The following is a 23,186-nucleotide window of genomic DNA, read 5'->3' as shown; positions in this document are numbered from 1 at the left end:
TGGTACATTTCTACAATTTATTTATGTTGTGAAGTATTACAAATTATTTGTCCCTTTTAATTTTCTTACAGTGTTTGTGTAGTCCAGTAGGCCTATATCTTACACACCCATTGCTGATTATTTTGATTTAGTATATTCTCTATTATTTGTACTTGTAACAGTTGATTTTAGTTGTACTTTATGTACAATTCATATAGATAAATGATTCTCAGAACACAGAGGATCTACTGTTTATTTGAAAGAGCAGAGCAGTCTTTGGAGACTGTGTTCCTTTAATGTGGGAAGTGACATCTGTCTCATTTTCTGTAACTCTGTGATTACCAGCGAGATTTCTTTTCTGTAGTATGCTGGGTTAGTAGCATCACTACAAAAGAGGAGCACCAAATCAAAAGGCTAATTAAAAGGGCAAGCTCAGTTATGGGACACACAGCCATTATGAACAATGCTGCCCGTCCTCTCTCTGACACACTAACACTGAGGACTTTCAGCCATTGAATTATTCAGCAGATCTGTGTCAAAAGACACTACTGGGGCGTCTTCATATCAACAGCAATATGCCTGTAGTGTATAATGCTTCACTTGGACTGTGACAGCCAAGTCAGATGTTTTGCTTTCTTTTTCATTTCCTTCCTTTTTAGTTATTCTGGTGTGTGTTCAGACCATATTTATTTAATGAGTTTCTATAAAAAGCCAAATATCTCCCAAAGGACAAATAACAATCTATCTATTGTCAGGGATGCCAGGGGCAACGACCCGGCCGGGACGCCATGAGGGACCGGAAGAGGGTCAAAGCCCACCCTGGATCATGTGGGGGCCGCCTTCCTGGTTGCTCTGGGGGCCACGGGTACAGGGCATGGAAGCTCCACCCTGTAGGGGCCCGTGGTCACCGCCTGGAGGCACCCCAATGCCTTGGGGACCTGTTACCCTAGCACTTCCGCCACACCAGGAAGTGCTGGGGGGAAGATTTAGGACGGCATCCGGCACTTCCGCCACGCTGGGGCGTGGCCAAGGGAAGAATGCCGGGAACACTTGGGGCTCATCCGGGGACTGTTTAAAAGGGGCCGTCTCCATTCAGTCAGCACTAGAGTCGGGTGGAAGAAGGACAAGGCAAGAAAGGAGAGTGGAGGCGTCCCGAGAAGAAGGCATTTGTGGCCAGGACTGTGATTGTTGGGGTTTGTGCACTTTATTCTGGGTCTGAGTGACCAAAAATAATTGTAAATAGTGTATATAATAAACGTGTGGTGGTGAAAAACAACATGTCCGCCTGTCTGTGTCCGGGTTGGCTCCACACTATCTATCTATCTATCTATCTATCTATCTATCTATCTATCTATCTACCAACCATGTCTGGTATTTCTAGGTGAATGGGTGGCTTGACTTATGTTGATTTTGATCACATTGCATTATTGTTCACATTTTATTTTATTTAGCTGAATAAATTTTACATGTCTTCATGTTTTATGTTCTTAAAACTAATATATTAAGTGTATTTCCTTACATTAAGTTTTTTTTTCCTTACAGGACTAGACAAGATTGTGTTACTAGTAGTTGCAAGAAGTATCAGTGCCTCCCTTTGTGGCTGCTTACAAATTTATAGTGCCATGAAAAAATGTTTGCTCCTTTCTGATTTCCTCTATTATAACAGATTTGTGATAATAATATTAGGTAAATGAGGCTTGAATGAACAAATAATACAAATTCCTTTTTCTTACTCATTTTATTTATACACTCAATAAATTATATGAAAGCATATTTCCTTCCTAATGAAATCAATCCAATTAAAATGATAAATAATTAAAGAATAATTACAGTTTGATGATTCAACATTGTCAGACTTTATTACAGCAAGCCTGCTCGATTTAAATCTCACTGATTTTCCTTTTTTACTGTCAGAGACAGTTTCCCTTCTTACAGATTCAACAAGAACATATTTCTACCATCAACAGGATTTCCTAAGGTGATCAGTCTGGAAGGGGCTACATACCTATTTTTAAGGTGTTGGGATTTCAATCAATAAAAGGCATAATACTCATTGAAGATAATGGTGAATCTTCCCAGGTGTGTCTGGTTTGTCAAAGTTGGGCATGGCATAAAATCACAAAGATTCTGAAAAAAAAATCTAAAAATATTCTTAGTTGGAGAGTAGAAAGCTGCAAAACCACTATTAACCAACATAAATGCTTATCTCTTATTTTCCTGGAAGACTTTGAATGATCCCCAAGCCTTTTTAGGAGAATGTTCCATGGTCAGATAAGTCATGACAGCAGTTAAATATGGTAGGGTAGGATAGGACAGAGTTATGGTCTGAGGGTGTTTTGTTTCCTCAGGACCTGCATGACTTGTCCCAACTGAAGGAACCATGAATTCTGCTCTGTATAAGACAATTCTTCAGGAGTCTCATTATTGTCTGTGAGCTGAAGCTGAAGTGTAACTGGATCATGCAGCAAAAACAATTATTCAATGCAGCAATACAATTCCATATCCAAATTTCTAAAAACAAGCAAAATTAAAGTTTTGAACTGAATTACTCAGTCATTAAGTCTCAAACTAAACTTAATTAAGTTGCTGTTGCAGGACATGACATAAAGGAAAAGTGGGCTAAACCACCTTCACAGAGATGACTGATACTTATTGATTGTTGATTGTAGCCCTGAAAACATTCAGTGTCTAATATTTGCAGTAATGGAAGAAACCACCATTTTTCACAGAAATGTATATAAATTTATCAATCAATTCATCCACTTGACTCTTTCCAAAAATATTTTCATTATAGAGTGGAAGGAAGAGGAGTGCATATCTCAGAAGCAAAGAGTACAAGGAAAAAGACCACCCTGGTTAAACTGCCATTCCATTACAAAGTTAGTCAAACAGGGGGTCAATGTAGCATCAGCATTTGACCTTACCAGGCATCTTTTAAGGAGGAGAAACCCTAACTCAGAACATAAGCAGTCAGAAAAAAAGAGGGGGCACCATTTAACCCATCAAGCTCAACCATCCCTTTATCTATAAGACTTGGAAATTTGTACCAGATTTCCACAGTGCTTTGAGTGAAGAAGTATTTCCTAGCACCAAAGTGTGCTGTGTGTTACGTTTATGGCACATAATAATAATAGTAATAATCTTTATATTTATATAGCACTTTTCTCAATACTCAGAGCACTTCAGTGAGTGGGTAGCTACTTCAACCCCTATTGATCTGTAGTATCCATTTGGATGATGTGATGGCAGCCATTATTGCACCAGTACACTCATGACACATTAGCTGTTAGGTGGTAAAGTAATGTGAGAGATAGCCAATTAGAGATGGAGAATGGTTAGGGGGACAGAATGACTAGGCCATGTTAGCCTGTTTAGCCTGGACATCAGGATACACCCTACTCTTTACAAAGGATGCCCAGGGGTCCTTTATGACCACAGAGAGTCAGAACCTCAGTTTTACATCTCATCCGAAGGACAGCACCATTTTTACAGCACAGTGTCCTCATCATTGCACTAGGGCATTAGGACCCACAGTCAGACCACAGGGTACGTGCCCCTTGCTGATGGCCTCACCAACATCTCTTCCAGCAGCAACCCACGCTTTTCCTAGACGGCTTCTCATCCAAGTATTGGCCAGGCCCGAACATGCTCAGCTTCACGTGGATTGCCTGTTCTAAAGTGCATCAAGTGAGCACCACTCACCCCATGATATTACATTTGGAAATTCCATTTTTATTGTTTTTACATCTCCACAATTTTGTACTTGGGTCCCAATCCAGGTGGTTCATCATGTAGTGGGTACGGCAACGCACTCTCAGCACATGCTCTCAACCTGTACCTGTCTCTACCCATAATTCACTACAGGGTTAAACTGGTTTGAAGTCCATCCCAGCAACATTTGGAACAAGATCATAGGAATCCTATTCAAGTCTATTTGAGTGTGCACATCCACACTTACTCACTCTGAGTTAAATTAAAATTGCCAATCAACCTACAGTGTGCATCTTAGAACTTGTAAGCACTGCAAAAAGAAAAGCCACAGGGATACAGAAACACATGCAAACTCCACACAGACAAAAATAAAGGTGGAAAATTCACTCGGGATTTTGGAGCTGTGTAGCAGGAAGATGTTTGCAGCCTGTGATAAACTATTATTTCATCTAAGGTTGGTTCTTTTATTTTTTTTTTGAAAATGAGCAGGTTTGGAATATGAGTAATTAATGCTAATCACTGGTACAGGTAGATAAAACATTTTGATAGGAATTGTATATGGTATTAGGTTATTTGTACAGTTTAAGCCCTGATATTATGCACAGAAAAAAATGTAGCCTGGTAGACAGAGAACATTTTAGCTTAGATTTCTCATGTTTAAAAATTGGAGGCCTTATGTTTTCCACTGCTAATTCTGTTGTTTCCATATGTTGTCAATGTTATGCCAAACTTTGTGATTAAAAAAAAAACTATGGATGAGTAATGTCTTGGCTGAAGTGAGAATCTGTAAGATGGTGTTAGGAAAAGTGTTTATCTTCTTTCAATTCACTGATAAGTGACAGTTTTTATGATGTCGATGATCATGGTGCAATTTAGTACTCTACTGTAAAAATGAATCATGCAAATCAAAATCAAGCAACTGTTCATGGAAATGCATTTACACTCTGTGAGTCAGAGACAGGGGATACTAGTGGGCAAAAGGTTTCTTCTGCCTGGCATTGATGAAAATAAAATAGGAGCTAGTACTATAACTGTGTAAGGCTTTGACTTATGGCATGGGGGAATTTGGCAACTGAAAGGAATGAAAAGCATGAAAAGAGAAAGTACATAAAGTTTGTTAGGTCTAGATAAATGACAGCGTCAGGAGCAATGCAAGCTGCCGTTGTTCATGTACCTGGTGTGATTACCTATTTTATCACTACTACAGAGAAAAAAATGGTTTTACCTTTCTTGTCACAGCAAAATAATAAATCATTGAGTGAAACTAATGCAGCAGAAATTACACCCGCACCCTAAAAAATGATATACTGTATTTAAGAAAAAATCTTGATTAGATGGAAAATATGAATGTTGAATTGTTACTTAACCAGCTTCATAATAATTCAGAATGATTCAGACAAAAGAAAGTCATGAAATCTTAACTGTAATTTAATGTAATCAGCTCAGAATTTAACATTTCCTTTTAAGTCTTTCAGGTACTATACTTTCCCAGTAATGTTATCATTAAAATTTCTGTACCTAAAAAGTGCATTAAGAGATGATATTCTGGGGGTAGTGTTTTTTTTTTCAATTTGTCATCTGTAAAATGTAACAGTGAAGATGGTTGATCTTCAACTGTTTATTGAACAGTTTATTCAAGCCGGTATTTACTTTAATTACAATTTTTCGAGCTTAGTTGTTGCATCTAATTTATGAGCATTAATATATGTTGTTGTGCATCTATTTTAAACAAAAGAGGTAAACTGAAATGTGCCATATTTACCTCAATTAGGGCATCATGATTGAGCCTATGAACTTGAGCTGACTGAAACAGTCTTTGTAAAGCTGACCCAAATGTTTTAAGCTACTGTATATATATATATATATATATATATATATATATATATATATATATATATATATATATATATATATATATCAGGGGCGCCCAATACGTCGATCACGATCGACCGATAGATTGGAAAGGGAGTGCAGGTAGATCACGTTGCATTCAAAAAAAAATTTTTTAAACGTTAGTCTATCATATATCCTCCCTATGGCATTTGCCACTTGATTGACATACAGGGCGGCCAGTCTGAGATCTCTTTTCTTCTAACACACTGGTCATCCCACACGCACAATCAAACGTGCGAGCTACTGCAAAACTCCGGCTATCTAAGTGATCTAGTTAGCCTTTCAATATATATCTACTAAAGAAGGGATTTAAAAAAAAATTGTTGGTTATGGGCTGGATGTGGAATTTTTTTCTCTCACAATGTCACAATCGAAGTGCGTTTGTCTGATCTGTCAATCTATCATTACTATTCCAAAGAAGGAAAATGTGGAAAGGCACTTTCAAACTGTCCAAAAAAACTATGTAACTGACATCCTTCTGAAAAGCGATCTGAGAAAGAGAAAGGAGAGGGAACTAAAATCCCAGTTAATCGGACAGCCGTCATTTTTCACTCGGCTGAATTGAAAAGCAAAGGCAGACACACTGAAACATCGTTCCGGGTGAGTCACTCGATCATTAAGCATAAGAAGTCCTTCCAAGATAGAGAGATGATAAAAGAGGCCTTCGTTGAGACAGATGGCTAGGGAGAAATTCCTGCTGAGATTCCAAGACCCCTGGCCGGAGAAAAAGGAGTTTCTCATTGTCATTAAACATGCAGAATACAAGCAACTTAATAACGATCAATGCCAGCTGGACTTGGCATTTTTTTTCCGATCTGACCAACATGTTGAATGAGCTTAATTTATAACTGCAAGGAAAAGATAAAACCATGGTCAATATGATTAGCTCAGTTAATGCTTTCAAACAAAAAATGCAACATCTGTCCTCAAAGCTGCAGCGCCTTGATTTGGGGAACATCCAAATCCTAGCGTCAGAGCTGGAGACGCAATGGAAGGCGTGTGTCCAACTTGACAGCATACGCTACACACAGCAGATTGAAAATTGTCTGTCAGACTTTATCTAATGGAAAAAAGCAACAATTCGACTGTTGCCCAATGTAGCGGAGTAAGAGTAGTGTTTCTTCTACACAAATGTACTCAAGTAAAATTAAAAAGTATAGTGCAGTAAAACTACTCTTAGAAGTACAATTTTTTAAAAAAGTTACTCAAGTAAATGTAACAGAGTAAATGTAACTCGTTACTACCCACCTCTGATACTCAGTGTATATATATATAGTCAAAAAAGTGTGGGCACCCCTGATATATATACATCCTAGACAAGTATGCTGTCTAGCCTTCTTTGACAAAAACACATTTTTATTTTATGAGAGCAATTCACAGTCCTGTGGGATTTAAATGTAAAAGTATTTGACAGTTTTAGTCCTTTGACAGATTCAATGCTTGAAGAAAAAAGAAAATAGAAGACAGTCAGCCACTTGTAAAACAAACAGGTATAAATGCGTTTATTACAACCAAAGAATCTAGCTCCAGGCGAATGTAAAAAATGCATTAAAACATTTAATCAACATTAGATAAGTAAACCCAACAACTTTCTCTCATTCCATATACCTAATATTGTTAAATATGAAGTCTCATTGAAAATTACAATAAATGCCATATTCAGAGTTATACAACCATTGGCATACACATACTGTCAATGGAGAGTCCCAGACTGTACTAAAACCATATTTTTTTAAAACATGATGTGATGGGTGTCAGGTGTCTACCTGTAGGTGATCTAACCTAAACTCAGTTAAAATATCTGACTACACCACCCATTTTTTTTTTTAAGAGTCTGGGAACTCGTGAAATTGAAAGGCAATAGTGCACAGGTTTCTTTAAATATGGGAGTGAGTAAACATACAATGAAAAACACAACAGCAATTTCAAGATAAACAACCGCAACTTGTATTACACCATACAATATAAAATCTACCAAGAACTACATAAGAATCTAAAATTATCAGGAGCGAAAACCTTTTAAACAGAAAAGCACACAGTCCACACTCTAAAGTCCATTAAAACATAACATTAGAGGGTATAACTTTGGTGCTGTGAAGTCCAGGTTGCATGCTGTGTTAACACAACGATTAGTCTTTCTACTGTCCCACTGAAACACTCTGTTCACTGAATGCTTGTTTCCCAACAGAAGTCTTGCTTCTTGTCAGCCTGCTTCACCTGGTCCTCTCGTGAGTGTTCCCCCTCTCGATGGACCCAGTGACTCTCTGGTGAAACTGTCTCTTTCTCCCTGGAGGTGGGTGTCACCTTCTGTCTGCCTTGCATCTTCTTAGCATGTACCCTCACCTGCCTGCGAGTCCCAGCTCTCAGTGTAAGTGATCTTGACATCGTTCTCTGAGGACCATCTCCTCTCTACACCATCTGCCCCCTCACACCATTCCCTGGACCCACTCCATCCGTTCTTCTCACACTCTCATCACTCCATGCAAAACACCTTCCACTGCCCAGAAGCATATAACTGCTTCAGACTCTGCCTAGATCAACATGACGATTGATTACACAATAATATGTATCAATTTCCTTTGTTTATCAATAGTGTAAACTCATTTTCATTGGTTACAAAGGCGTATTGTTGTCAGCCATGAATATGAACACTGTATACTACTGTATGCTGATTAGAACCCAATGTCCCCAGAACATGTTAATTTTCAAAGGACACAGGAAGTCCTGTATTACAATATTGTTTGTAGATCAATCAAAGCTGTCTGATCTTCCAGGCAGGTGACTCTTTTGCAAGACAGGTAAATATCTACAGGTCTGTCTTATAGACAGCCATCACAATAATCTGTAGCAAAATTATTCAGGACATTTGCCTAAGAGAAAAAGAAAACTACCAGTTATATAAAAATGTTCCCCTCTGACATCAATATACCTTACAATTCACCATTTTAAAGTACAGTGGGTTGAAAAAGTATTTGACCCCTAGACAAAGTTTAAATTTCCTGTAATATTTTTCTTTGAAAATGCAGCTTTAGATTCATACTGTTACATATAAATAAGGGCCTCTTGGACAGCAGATTTTCACTGAAAAATCCTGAAAATCAAATTATACTGAAATGATAAAGAACATATCAGTGAAATCTGAGCTTGGAGACTGTATAATTATTAACAATGCAAAAGGGGTAGTGAAAACAGGTGTAAACAATCAAGCAATTAATTAATCCTCTAGCTTTTTGACTGGTCTATAAGTGATTATTTAGGCCAGTTTCGTAGGAACATACAACTGAGAAATCAGTACATGTGGCTTATCTGGTTAAACCTCAAAAACTGACAAAAATGAAGAGAAGGGAACTTTCTAATGACTTGAGAACCACTGTGATTAAGACATTTAAAGATGACAATGGTGACAGGAAGACTTCCAAGCTATTTAGCCTCAGTGTGTCCACTGTGAAGGCCATCATAGCGAAGTGGAAGACAACTGGAAGCATACTGAACCGGCCTAGGTCAGGCCGCCCTGTTAAAATAACAAAGAAAATGTCAAGAAAACTAGTCAGAGATGTAAGAGCAAATCCTTAAGGTGACTCTCAGTGACCTACAAAGCTCAGTATCTGCAGCTGGAGTGGATGTGCACAAGACTACAATATAGAAGGTTTTGCACAGAGAGGGACTGTATGGCAAGAGTTGCCAGAAAAAAGCCACTACTAAAAAAATGTCATCAGAAAGCTCGATTAGAATTCGCTAACAGACATTTTGACAAGAGTCCTGCATTCTGGAGTCAAGTAGTTTGGTCTGATGAGACCAAAATTGAACTTTTTGGCCTCAACACAAAGGTGTTTGCCTGGCAGATGGAAGGGACTGCCAATGATATGGCAAAAGCCATACCTACCATCAAGCATGGTGGGGGGATCATCATGCTTTGGGCCTGCTTCTCTAGGGCAGGCACCGGGTCCCTTGTCTGTATTGAAGGAAGAATGGATAGTAAGAAGTTATATTCAGATTTTGGAAGAAAACCTTCAAACGTCATACATAAAATTGGGAATCGGATGACACTACCACTTTCAGCAGGACAATGACCTGAAACACTGTGCAAAAGTAACCAAAGCATGGTTTGACAAAAAGAAGATCCAGGTTTTGCAGTGGCCTAGCCAGAGTCCGGATCTGAATCCAATTGAAAATTTGTGGCGTGATCTCAGAATTGCAGTTCACAAATGAAAGTTTTCAAACTTTGCCCAGTTGGAGCAGTTCTGCAAGGAACAATGGAAACAATTGCCTCCATCAAGATGTGCTAAGCTTGTAGATGGCTATCCAAAGTGATTGCAAGCAGTTATTGCCGCAAAGGGTGCTGCTACCAAGTATTGACTGTGTGTCATGTGAAGTGGTGAATTACTTTTTCAACAGCATTTTTCACAACATGATTGTCAATTTGCATTTGTTTAGTTCACCAAGCTCTAAATGTTTCAAAATATGTACACAGAAAAATAAAAGTTCACTGTTTTTCACTTATTTTTATAGGTTGTAATGATGTAAGATGGAAATACGGTGGCTTTCCACCTACTATATACACTTTCATTCCAGAATGTGATAAGTGTCATTTCTCTTTTAGTAGAGGCTGCTATACATACTTTATTCAAATCTAGTATCCAGCATGGCAGTGTGCAGTTTCACCGTTGACATCATTCAGTGCCTCATTTACTTTTAATGAATTGTTTGTTTGCTATTAATCATTGTATTGTAAAACGTCTTTGGACAATATTCTTCTTGCATTTTTCTATTGCCCCACAATAGTTTGTTATGACTCTCATTGAGCAGCAGCTCTGTCTTATCAGGCTGAATTTTAAGAGATTATTTGTAGTAGGTGAGTACCATTTAGGACTTGATTTATTCTTGACAGTGCACACACATACTAAAATGCATACATAGTGTACTAAACACTATGTACTGAAGTGCATGCAATGTATACTGAGTTTGTGTGTAAGGCACTGTATACGCATATACAGTATGTAGCTAGCTATTTATTTTTACAGAAGTGAAACCAAAACAAGAAGACTAAGGTAACGATACCAAATACCATCATCTTAAAATATTCTCAATGTGATGACATCAAAAGTAACTATGGCCATCACATGATCAGCAATGGTAATATAACAAGATCACTGCGCCCACCAATGCTCACTACAAAATGCCAGCATCTATAACATGAAAACAATGGCAAAGTAGCAGCATGCTGATGTCACTGTAATAAACATTAAAATGGCAAGTTTTAACATATTATTCAATTATCTTTTAAAACTTTACGCTGTCAGTAATCTCCGTTCTTTTTGTTAAAACTAAAATGTAATTTTTCTCAATTTGGTAAAAATGTATATACAGGGTGTCAGAAAGTCCTTGGTCAGGCTGAATTGCGACCTCTAATGACAGAATATTAGAAACACTTGTTGTAGCCACCGTTGCATAAGGTGAAGTCAGGCACGGGTAAGACGCGTGTCAAAGAAATCTCTCAGTCCAAAAGTTCGTTTTTTGAATATTTAGTGAAAGTTAAAGGCAAATAATTCATACAAGAATAAAAAGAAAAATAGTTACACACACAGAAATAAGGCAAAAAAAGGAAAAATGTATCTTCTATAAACTTCTTGAGAAGCTTTGGTTATTTCTATACTTAAACGTTCTTTCTTTCTATACTTAAAGGTTCTTAATTTCTTCTTCTGTATGCCTTAAACATACGGTTCAACAATTAAATCTTTTATTTTACGTGTTACTTCACACTCAAAAGGCCCGTAAGCCGTTGGCACATAGACATGTAACCAGGTGCGGTAGCGTGCGCAAGCACGAACGCGAGCACAAACAAGAACACGGTTAAAAAACCGTATGCCTCTGTACCTTACACAAGGCGAGGCTAATCACTAACTAAAGAACATTTTTAACTCATAAAGGTTAAGAAATGACAGGAAAATACCAACTTAATTCTATTCACGGGGGTTATATGAACCTCCCATATTTTATGCATTATCATCTAATAAATATTCATACATTTTATAGAACTAGGAAAATGGCTCTTACACTTGTAAAACTTTTCTTACATACAGTATTTCTGGGTGAAAGTTCAGGCTTCGCACGTCTTTCGTTCCTTTGTTTACTTGCTGCACGTTGTGAGAATAGTTTGTCCTTTTCTCCTATCACTTGAGCCATTAATGCTGTGTGTCCTTGCAGAAAAGTAAGTTTATCACAGATAATTTGATATAAAGAGGTTCAAATGTTTGTTAAACTTACATGTTCAGAATATTTAAAATGTGTACTTGTACGTAACATTGTAACTTAGTGTATGTATTTAATTTTGTTTACAGACCACAGCAACAGGAATTAAAGTACTTTTAGAGTCCAGATTGTGTTTGAAGTTAATCCTTACCTCGATATTGGAAAGGGGAGTTTACAAACAAAGTTGTACCACTGTGGAGTTAATAGCGGCACCTCCCGTGGCCAGACATCTGATCTGATTGTACTGTCGTTTGGACTTTCTCTCACCCGCATTTCTTACACCAGCCTGTCGTACTGAGACCAGCTCTCATTTTTACAAGGAGTGTTTTGGGTTATAGCAGTCTGAACTTGCTGCAATTCTGCAGATATGAACTAGCACATAAAATCCCAAAGTTTTTCTTTTTAACTGAATTTCCATTAATTTTCATCTAGTGACTTGTGTTTTTTTACTTACAAAGTGCATTAGTTTTATTGCAGATTAACACATTCCGGCAATCACTAATAGAGAGGAGTAGCACTGCTTTTGTATGCACATGTCACCAAATGCAAGTAAGAAGCCCAATCTTGTAATGAGTGTCACAGGCAGTTGGTTGTCTGGTTGAGAAGAACCTGCTAATTGTAACTGTGTCATCTTAAGGAGTACATCTTCTGGGAGGAAGTAATGACATGCTGAGATATTCCCTACCAAAGACAGCCCATCTCTGTTAAGGGATCACTCATCAGTAATGAGTTTTAAAGCCATCATTATACCATTTCCATTTCTTTGAGGTACGGTGTCATTATCAAAGAACTTAAGCATTAAATTCAACCCACTACAGTTATGTCAGAGTTACTCCCCTGGCTGGGGTTCAAATCCTTATTTTATGTCTTCCTTGTTCATTTTTGTTCCTTTTATTATTCTTTGTATTTGATTCTGTTTATGTGTTTCTGCCTCAGTTACAGCCCTTGTGTTTTGAGGGTGGCTCCCCAAGGGGTGGGACCATCTCTCCATCATCACAAAGAACAACCCTCAACCCTATAAAGGTTGGGACAAACCACAATTCCTTGCAGTCCATTTAAATGTACTTGGGAGTTGGTAAGAGTTTCTTTGTTTTTTTTTTTTTGTGATCAAATGAAAAAAGAATACAGTAAAAGGAAACCAATAATAATAACTGATTTTTGATTTTGTCAGAACACAAATAAACACCATCCGCTGGCTTTAATTTTTATTTAATTTAATTTTTTTTTATTATTTGATTTATTAGACCACTCTTGGGATTTCCTATTGGGACTTTGTTTCTTTGTTTGCCTTACATTGTCTTTGCTGGCCTTTTGCCTTTTGTGCTCAAAAGAGCTAGTGTTTTGTTCAGATGATTTTTTGAAGAATAAATCGTTTGTTTTCAAAGGTTCTGTGTTTGCCTTTGTTACTAGCTGGTTTTGACAGTCCCCATCTAGTGGGCATTTTTGAAAAATTTTGGGACTTTGTGCTTGGGAAGTTTCATAACAACTAAACATACTGATAGTTCATCCTGATTTAAAGTTTTTGTGTTTTACAATTTAAAGTGTAGTAATATTGTGTTACTGTCATTATATTGATATGTTTAAAACATTTTTTGTGAAATAAGTAAGAAAGAATTATGCATTTTTGCCATTAATGGACATTTTCAGTACAGGTTATGTACATCTGGAACAAAACTCATTCCGATTTTAATTTACCAATAAATACAATTAATGAAACTAACTTGGAACACGTTAAAGCTCTCATTTTTTAGAAAATGCAGTTGTCTATTTTATTTCTTTAGAAGACATTTGGTTAAAATCTGATATGTGCTGAAAGAGCATTTGCTGTGATGCATACCCAGTAGAGCCACTAGCACTGCATATTGGAGCACAGAATGTTTATTGTCACTTATGTCTTTGGTTACTGTTTGGGTCTGAAACTGCTTAGCCATTTTGAAGACAAACACATCTGTAGTGGAGCGATGCCAACTCCGGAATAGGCAGTTGATTCTTGGAATAGCACAGCAATCAGGTTTCATTGTGTGCAATGATCACTCTGCTTAATGAATATTTTTTTTCTAAATTAAGAGCCATTTGTTTAAGGGAAAGCATGATCTGTATTTTAAAAGCTGTTAAATGTATGTTTGTGTATGTACATGTCAGTTTTATGCCAGAAAATATTTTTCCTGATAAATCCTCACTGTCCATGATGAATTTCAGCTGCTCAGCTTCAATAGCTAATATGGGACAGACTGGAAGATTGTTCAACATTCATATAATCTTCAAATATTTCCTAATTTTTAACTTTTTACTTCTTTTAATTTTGCAATATTTCTCCAAATGTCTTTTAATTTATCTTTGATCTTCTGTAACTAAAACCATGGCTTTATTTAAATTTTAATGGCATTGCAGGAGATAATCTATCTATTTTGTGAACTCACCTTTTGCATTTTTCATTTGTGCATAGTAGGAATTTAACCCAAAGCCAACAAGCACAATGCAGAAAAAAACCTGGAAATGAAAGGTAGAATGGAACTAAAGAACATTAACTGAAACCCATTTAAGAATAATTCAGCATTCACTAAGGATAGGAAGAGCAATCATATATTAACCACTAGAGAACTTACATGAGAAGAAAATGATGTGTCACAACAGCTTGTGAGAAAGGGTTTTGGGATTGTCACTGGCTAGAAAGTGCCCTGGACCTCCATATTTCATGTCCTCACAGAATGGCTGGATGTGAACCCAGAGGCTCTGACCGAGTCAGTAGGAATCAGCTTATTAAGTTGAGCTAAAGGCAATTTCCATCCCGAAGTGAACAAGTCGGCTCCTGACTTTCAGAGCAGCTCAGAGATTATCATATTATGCAGAAGCGACCTCTCTCTCTCTCATTCTTTGTAGCATTGATGTCCTCTCATTATATAGATAAAACAAAACTATTAGGTCACTTAAATGTCCAAAGAATTATTTGTACTGTTCTTTTCATTAATAAAATCAATTAACATTTGTGTATAATGCTTACAATAAATTCATTACATGCCAATTAATAGGGAGTAACAGAGCCCAGATACAAGGGGAATGCTCAACCTGGGATGAGCTCATTGTTAACATTATAGGGACTGAAACAGTGCACAAAATAATTAAACTTGCAAAAACTGAACAGTTATTTATTGTATCTGATAATACAATGGATATAATTTAGCTAGATTAATTACTGTGTAGTAGCAGACCTTTAATTGTAGTGTACTGTTTGCATGTGCATTTTTATTTATATTCCATTTGCATTGTATCCAATGTAGAGAAATGAAAACTGATACATAATGGACAGCACAGGTTCTCTGATTATACATAATTGTGATGATAATAATACACGATTGTGTTCCTTTCTAGAAATCCCATATAGTGTACCCACTGTCAAATAGGAGCCCTACCTAAAATAACACCAACTGAAGCCTATGTGTTCTGAGTGTTGTAACACTCTGGGAGCAGCTTTGTGGATCTGTGCCAGCAGAACTGGTTTATAGAAGAAAGCAAGCAGCTGTTGTCCAAAATCAGAAGCAGTATTAGTCTCTTAATTTGGTTTAATTTTTCTTTCACACAAGGAACATAGCTCTCAGGAGATAGCTCTGTTATTTGAATAGAGCAGTGGGGAAGATTCTGAACTTATTTTGGCCATCAATATTCTGTTAGGGTGTAAAAATATCATCACAAACTTGCCACAGTAATTGTTAATATTCCAAAACATGCTGATAAAAGGTAAAGTGTTTATCAATCCATCATGTGTTTTAGAAATGTTTATTGGCATAGTGACAAGTCTGGTAATACAAGAAAAACATGAAAGAATAAATTACTGGGCATATGTGCTTTTTGAGATGATTGATAAATATCCTTGTTTTATGTGTAATGTTAACAACTTATTTCAGAAAATAACTCCTACTGCATATTTTTAGTATTATAATTGCCTTGTCAAATATTTTGAGATGCTTACTAGATAAAACACACATATTTAATTTTACAATTATTGTGCTTCTATTCAATATATCTCTTAATATAGACTGTTTTCCACCATATTCATATACAAAAGCTTATTCACAATCATTTATTTTACTGTTTTGAATTGAAGCAAATTCTATATAGTCCTTATGCATATTTGACCTTAGGATTAATGTAATGTTACCTTAGGATCAATAAAGTATCTGTTTAATACACAATAGTTGAAATACAGTTTAAAAGCAAATTTAATTAAAATAAAGTATTACATGTGAATAACATATGATGAACACTGTACAAGTATATTATTAGAATATGGAATTAATCATGTTCTTTCATATATGGACACTCCTACTGGACTGACACTGGTCTGTGCTGCATAAGGAAAATTGGGTTAAACATACTGACCATACAGCCTGTCATACAGATAGAACAGGAATGTTTATGTGTCAAGAAAACAGATGAATGAAAAAATATCATGTATTTAGACTATGATGAATTCATACTGGGTGTTAGCAGATCAAGTTGCATTTACATTATAATATTGGTCAACATCCAAGTCCCGTCCTCCTCTCAACCATTTTCAACCATGCCTACGGTCCTCTCACCTCTCATTTGTTTGAATGCTTTTGTCAGACACAGTTCCTGCTCTCAGGGCTTATATATTTTTATGTTTTCTTTACTTTAAGTTCCCAATAGATGAACAAACCTTATTGAATAATTTCATCCCAAAGGGTTATCAACAGAAGGAATGAGTACACGGGCAATCCTAGCACCGAGAAACGATGAAGTCAAACGAATTAATTCAAAAATTGTCGATCGGTTACACGACAAATTGGTTAAATGCGTATCAATAGACTATGCTGAATCAGTTGGTGGTGATTGTGCGGAAAATGAAAACACCGACTTACAATATCCCATAGAATATCTACAACCGTTAACACCATCCAGTCTTCCACTGGCCGAATTACTGTTAAAAGGAGGATGTATTGTAATGCTATTGCGTAATTAATGTCTGAGTGATGGGCTATGCAATAGGACAAGATTAGTTGTACTCAAAATTGGTCAAACAATTCTGACATGTCAAATTTTAACAGGTGACAAGAAAGGTAATGTAGTACATCTTCTGCAGATAACATTAGACACCAAAAGAGATCTTGATATTCCATTCGTATTAAAAAGTTTACAGTTTCTTGTTAGAATAGGTTTTGCTATGACAATTAACAAATAACAGGGACAAACATTTAAAAAATTCGGTTTATTTATTAGAGAGAAAGAAATGATATTTACGGACAGTTATACGTTGCATTGTCACGATACAAGTCCAAAGTTGGAATTAAAATTCAATGCGATATCGACAAAAAATTAATTAAAAAAATTGTTTTTACTGAAGTTTTACAGTAAAAGTGTACATTTAAAAAGTACTTGCATGTTAATTTCAAAGCCAAACAGAACGAAAACCTATAACGCAAAGAATACTTCTAACACATGAAACATAATTTTCTTTAAATTTATTACATTTTACTATTTTTTACTATGGTTATTGTAAAATAGTTAGCTCTCTTATGCATATGTAACAATTCCCATGAAAATAACAATCTTTTTAAATTGTACATCAGCTTCCCCATACGCGAGCAAGGGACAGATCCCCCTAGAACAGTGGTGGCGAACCTATGGCACGCGTGCCAAATGGGGCACTCAGAGCCCTGTTTGTGGGCACGCGCGCCGTCGCCCCAGCACAGAGTTCGTAGCCAGAGGGATGCGAGACCGGGCTGCTCCCCTCCCAGCTTCCCCTCTCACGCGCGCCGGAGGACTTTTCTCACATCACCCGCCCCTCTGCCCAGCAGCCCAATTGGAGCGCTTCCTCCCTCTCCTGTCTGGGGTAAGGCGGGCAGCTGACATGCGGCGTGAGGGTGCGGCACGGACTGCAGCCTGTTGAGTTTGTGATTCCCGTGGTGGGGTTGGAGGGGATGTGGTATAGCGGGTCCACAGCTCAAAATTGAAAAGGACCGTTTTAATAGATAATCACCGCACTCGCGGCTTAGAGGGGTTATGGTAATGTGGCCGGAGCGGTTCCCGGGAGCTTTGTGATGCGGGCGATCCTCGCTTAAGTGCACAGGTGAGGAGTCGTCCGCATCTGTAATTGTTTCCGGGAGCTGTTAATCGCCACATCTGATCCACGACCCCGTAATATAGAAGAGAAGCACGAGGCGGATGGAAAGGGGAAAAGAGAGAGAGTTGGGGGACACGGAAACAGGAACGGAGGTTAATGGGGAAGACCTGCGGGAAACACTTAAGAAGATAGAAGGGATGACAAAGGACAGCACAGTTAGTTCTGAAAATGAAATCCTTAAAGTGTGGAATTCTCTGCCAAATAATTTTAAGTCAATGAAGGCACTGGAAGGGATTGCTTTCCTTACTTTGTTCAGAACATCTTATGCTTGTGAGCAGCTTTTTTCAGCTTTGAATTAAATCAGACACCAGAAACAAACTAACAGATGACCTGAGTACTGCATGTGTTGCTCTTAAACTTACAAAGTATGAGCCAAGGTTAGGCAAATTATCAGCATGCATACAACAGCAAAAATCACATTCATTTTTCAAAAGCACGCCAAATGCAAACTTTTACCTTTCAACAAAAAGTTGTTTGTATCATTGAAAGCTCTGTTATTATGTTTTATTTTAAGACAAAAGATGTTAATATATAAGTTGCTTTTCTAAACAAAAAGCTCAGTAGATAGATAGATAGATAGATAGATAGATAGATAGATAGATAGATAGATAGATAGATAGATAGATAGATACTTTATTAATCCCAAGGGGAAATTCATATACTCCAACAGCAGCAGCATACTGATAAATAACAATATTAAATTAGAGTGATAACAATGTAGTGCAAGTTAAAAAATGCAAGGTGGAGAGTGTGAGGCAAGTATAACAGACAATAACTTTGTATAATGTTAACGTTTACCCCACCAGGGTGGAATTGAAGAGTCGCATAGTGTGGGGTCTCCTTAGTCTGTCAGTGGAGCAGGAAGGTGACAGCAGTCTGTCGCTGAAGCTGCTCCTCTGTCTGGAGTTGATCCTGTTCAGTGGATGCAGTGGATTCTCCATGATTGACAGGAGCCTGCTCAGTGCCCGTCGCTCTGCCACGGATGTCAAACTGTCCAGCTCTGTGCCTACAATAGAGCCTGCCTTCCTCACCAGTTTGCCCAGGCGAGAGGTGTTCCTCTTCTTTATGCTGCCTCCCCAGCACACCACCATGTAGAAGAGGCGCGCCACAACTGTCTGATAGAACATCTGCAGCATCTTATTGCAGATGTTGAAGGATGCCAGCCTTCTAAGGAAGTATAGTCGGCTCTGTCCTCTCTTACACAGACCATCAGTATTGGCAGTCCAGTCCAATTTATCATCCAGCTGCACTCCCAGGTATTTATAGGTCTGCACCCTCTGCACAGTCACCTCTGATGATCACGGGGTCCATGAGGGGCCTGGGCATCCTAAAATCCACCACCAGCTCCTTTGGTTTTGCTGGTGTTCAGTTTTAGGTGGTATTCAGGTTAAATTGCCATGTTGGCACTTTGCAATAAATAAGTGGATTTTGGGTTGCAGTTTGGGCACTCGGTTTCTAAAAGGTTCGCCATCACTGCCCTTGAAGGTGACCACTGAAAAGCGTTGCAGCACCCCAAACCCCAGACACAACATCACATACACTAGTTCTGATATAAATGGAAGGTTTATCAATAATAATGCCTTACAGAAAGGCTTCAAAAGTGGCATAAAGCAAAATCAATCCTTCGTTTTTCTCTTTATCTTCGCCTCCACACCTCCCAGGCGAGCTTTGTCCATCCTCTTTACCCAACTCCAACTCACCTGGATGATGTCAAGCAGCTCCTTTCATATTTGACCTGGGAGTACTTCCAGTGCCAGTACATAACCCAATGAAAGCACTTCAATCAATCATAAGTCCCATAAAGAAGGGAGCACCCTCTGGTGGCACCCACAGATTCCATCTGGGTTGCCCCACTGCACTACAGTTTCTAACATGCCTTGCTGGTATCTGAATGGGTCTCGAAGCGCAGGGATGCTGCCATCTAGTGGGTTGGGGGAACATATAGCTTTGAAACTGAGCCTTCCCCAGTACCTCTGTTACATTGGCCTCCTGGCTGCTTAAGGGTTATAGGACCAATCCTAGCCAGGATGCCAGCCCATGCGTGCTGTCCTTTACGGTTACAAACATGGCTGTATGTTTAATTCCAAAACTACCTCAATGTGTAATCTAATTAGTATTTTTTTCCCATGTATTACTATAAACATTGTATATTATTATTTTCTGTCTGAGGGCTACATAGCTGAACAATGGGGGCAGCTCTGTTGCTCCAGAGCTCCAGTATCCTGGCTTCAAATCTGTGACTCTAGCACTGCCTTTATTGGGTTTTCACGCTCTCTCAGTTTTTCTGTTGGTTCTGTGATTTTACTTCCACATTCAAAAAGATATTAATTTTAGATTAGCTAGCATATCTAAAATAGCCCACTACTAGCAATTACAGGAATGTGCATGACAGGGCCTCTCAATGTCCAGCTGGCACCCCTTTCCATGCCTCATTTCCACCTTGCTGCTAGGGCTACCGATATAAGCACTGATTTGCCTCATCACGAAGATGATCAGAAATTGGTGTGAGAAAGTTACCTTCTAAAAGAGGGTCTTCCGGGTCAAAGATGCTTTAGCAAAAGCTCTCCTCCCATTATGTATGACATGCTTGCCCAAGAATGAGCTCAAGAGTGACTTTAAAGAAGGTTACTGGTATATCATGTGTCATAATGCTTCACACAAACAAGGTGTTTAATACAATTTTCCTTATAATTAGTGCTTTATAAAAAGCAGACTTTTTAAAACATGTATACTGGTATCTTCCAGTCAGACTTAATTATATGAAACAACACATAAGTTCAGAAATACCTTATGTTTATCATATTTACACATTCAAGAGGGCTACATTGTATGCAGAGTACATGATCGGTTAAACTTGCAGCGTTACAATTTGTAATCTTGGCAGCAGGAGCTGCCTATAAGCGTGTTCGCGATGTATACTGCTTTCAAAACCTGTGATTGATTCACAGTGTATGTGAACAAATTCCTTACATGTTTTGATATCCAGAGTTTGATTTGTACTCCCTCAAGGAAAAAATGCAAGAACATTCAAAGGTTCAGGGAGAACTATAAAATGTAAAATAATTAGGCATTCAATATGACTGTTTTATGAAAATTGGAAACAATGTTTTTCTAGTACAGATAAATAAATAGACTTTATTTCCTCTCAACATGTCCTGGCAATACAACTGAGAAACTGATTTTGACATTTCTTGTTTCTAATTGTAAAACATTGAGAAGCATAAGGTATACCGACCTTAGTTCACATCTTATTTTGTTCCTAGGCTTAGGAAATCACCTTTCAAAATGTAATTGAGCTATCACTCTGGCATTTTCACAGCTCCAAATCCTGTTGTAGGTGACTGATTGCTTGATCTGTTGCCCAGACTTGTAATTTCAAAGATACAGTTAACACATTTGACACACAGACTCTAAGAAGCTGACATGGTATTGCTCTGTGTGAGCTTGAAATCTTTCTCCTGAATTAAACTTGTGTCATTCTATACTTCAGCTAAATTGTCTTCATTTAAACTCTCATATTGATTTTTGAAAAAAAAAAAACAAGCTCAATAATATAAAATTATTAAAATATTTGAATTAGCCAACCCACAAAGAAAATGTCAACCTGATGAATGCATTTACACATCTCTCTATTATAAAAAAAAAACTTGGGACGAGTGTTTTTTCCTGCTGCGAGATGTGATCTTTTGAAGAGAGACAGAGAGAAACTTCACGTCCCGCGAGATGGGCAAGTCACGTCATACTTACAACCTTTGGAAGCAAGTCCCGTGATACACATGCAGAGCAGGTTAGAGATAATGGAAGAAGGAAAATTCGAAAGTCTCAAAAAAATGAGAGTAAACATCACATTAGTGCAAACGAATGGAAAATATCCATCAATCTGTCCATTATCCAACCTGCTATATCCTAACTACAGGGTCACGGGGGTCTGCTGGAGCCAATCCCAGCCACAAGTGGTCACAGGGTGCAAGGCAGGAAACAAACCCCGGGCAGGGTGCCAGCCCACCGCAGAAATGGAAAATATTGCTCAGTGAAATAACGGAACAACGAAAAGAGATTGCATAGTGTTTGAGGATGTCTGGAGGAGAAAAGAGACAAGGCAGTGACTTTAAAATGTTCGAAGTGCAGCACGAAAAGCAGATCACATGGGACGAGAGCAGCAGCAAGCCAGCAGCTGATCGAGCAAAGAGGAGGTAAAAAACAACTGTTATTTGATTCCCATTGTATCACCATTAAAGAGGGGTTTCGGAGGAGCGGCCGTGTCTCCTTTGGGTGTGTTCAGCCCCCCTCTTCACAACGGCGCGTAGTGTTTGGTTGTGGGGAGAGTTTGGCGATCGAAGCGAGCAGGGGGCAAAGTCCCCTAGTTTATAATAAAGACGTATTTTGTATCAAATTGTGCTGGTTTAGGGATCTGTCTTTCACACTGCGTCTATCTGGGTTATTATAACCATAAACACAAGTGTTTTATGTTAATTTACAATTCTAAATTGATCCTGGGTGAGTTTGGGTGTGTGCACAAGTGGGCTCTATCATGAACCAGTGCCCTGTCCAAAGGTGAACTAGCATGTTGTGAAAGATGTTTCCAGGAAAGGGAATACAGTGGTACGCCTTGACCCTTAACTGGACTAGAAAATGAATGGATGCAGTGTTGAGTGTCTGTGTGTTTGAAGTAATTGTTATAGACCTCCTGAAAATGAAGTATCTCCGCTTTATATTTCTTGTTTGCCTATGAGGCCATTCAGTTTTTCAGTACTTCTTCATAATTGAGTTAATGTTCAAATAATCTTGTATCCAAACACGTCACAGTAACTGTCCATTAACAGCACATTTGTTGTCATGCAGAGAAGGACTCCAAGATACCTTAATGTAATAAATGCCAAAGTGAACTCAGAGGCCATTAATGTCAAGATAGAAAGGGTTTTGATTTGCAAAGATTACATTGAGTGATTCATTTTCTGTTCTTCCAAACATTTGTGCCACATTTTAGCTTTTAAAATGTAAAAGTTATTGTGAAAATCCTTTGTTGAGGAAAATAAAGCAGTCAGCAACATTTTCTTCTTGTGATTTTGTCCAATTTGTTTTCATACACACTGAATAGCACCTGAAGAACACCTAAAGTATCCATTCTGTTCATGATCCATCTATAATAATAATATTAATTATAATAATAATGATAATGTATTTACATAGCCTATTTCATACACTTAATGCT

This window comes from Polypterus senegalus, chromosome 8, assembly GCF_016835505.1.
Source record: "Polypterus senegalus isolate Bchr_013 chromosome 8, ASM1683550v1, whole genome shotgun sequence".
NCBI classification, from domain to species: Eukaryota; Metazoa; Chordata; class Cladistia; order Polypteriformes; family Polypteridae; genus Polypterus; species Polypterus senegalus.
The sequence above is the reverse complement of the archived record's forward strand: the minus strand, read 5'-3'. Positions refer to the sequence as shown.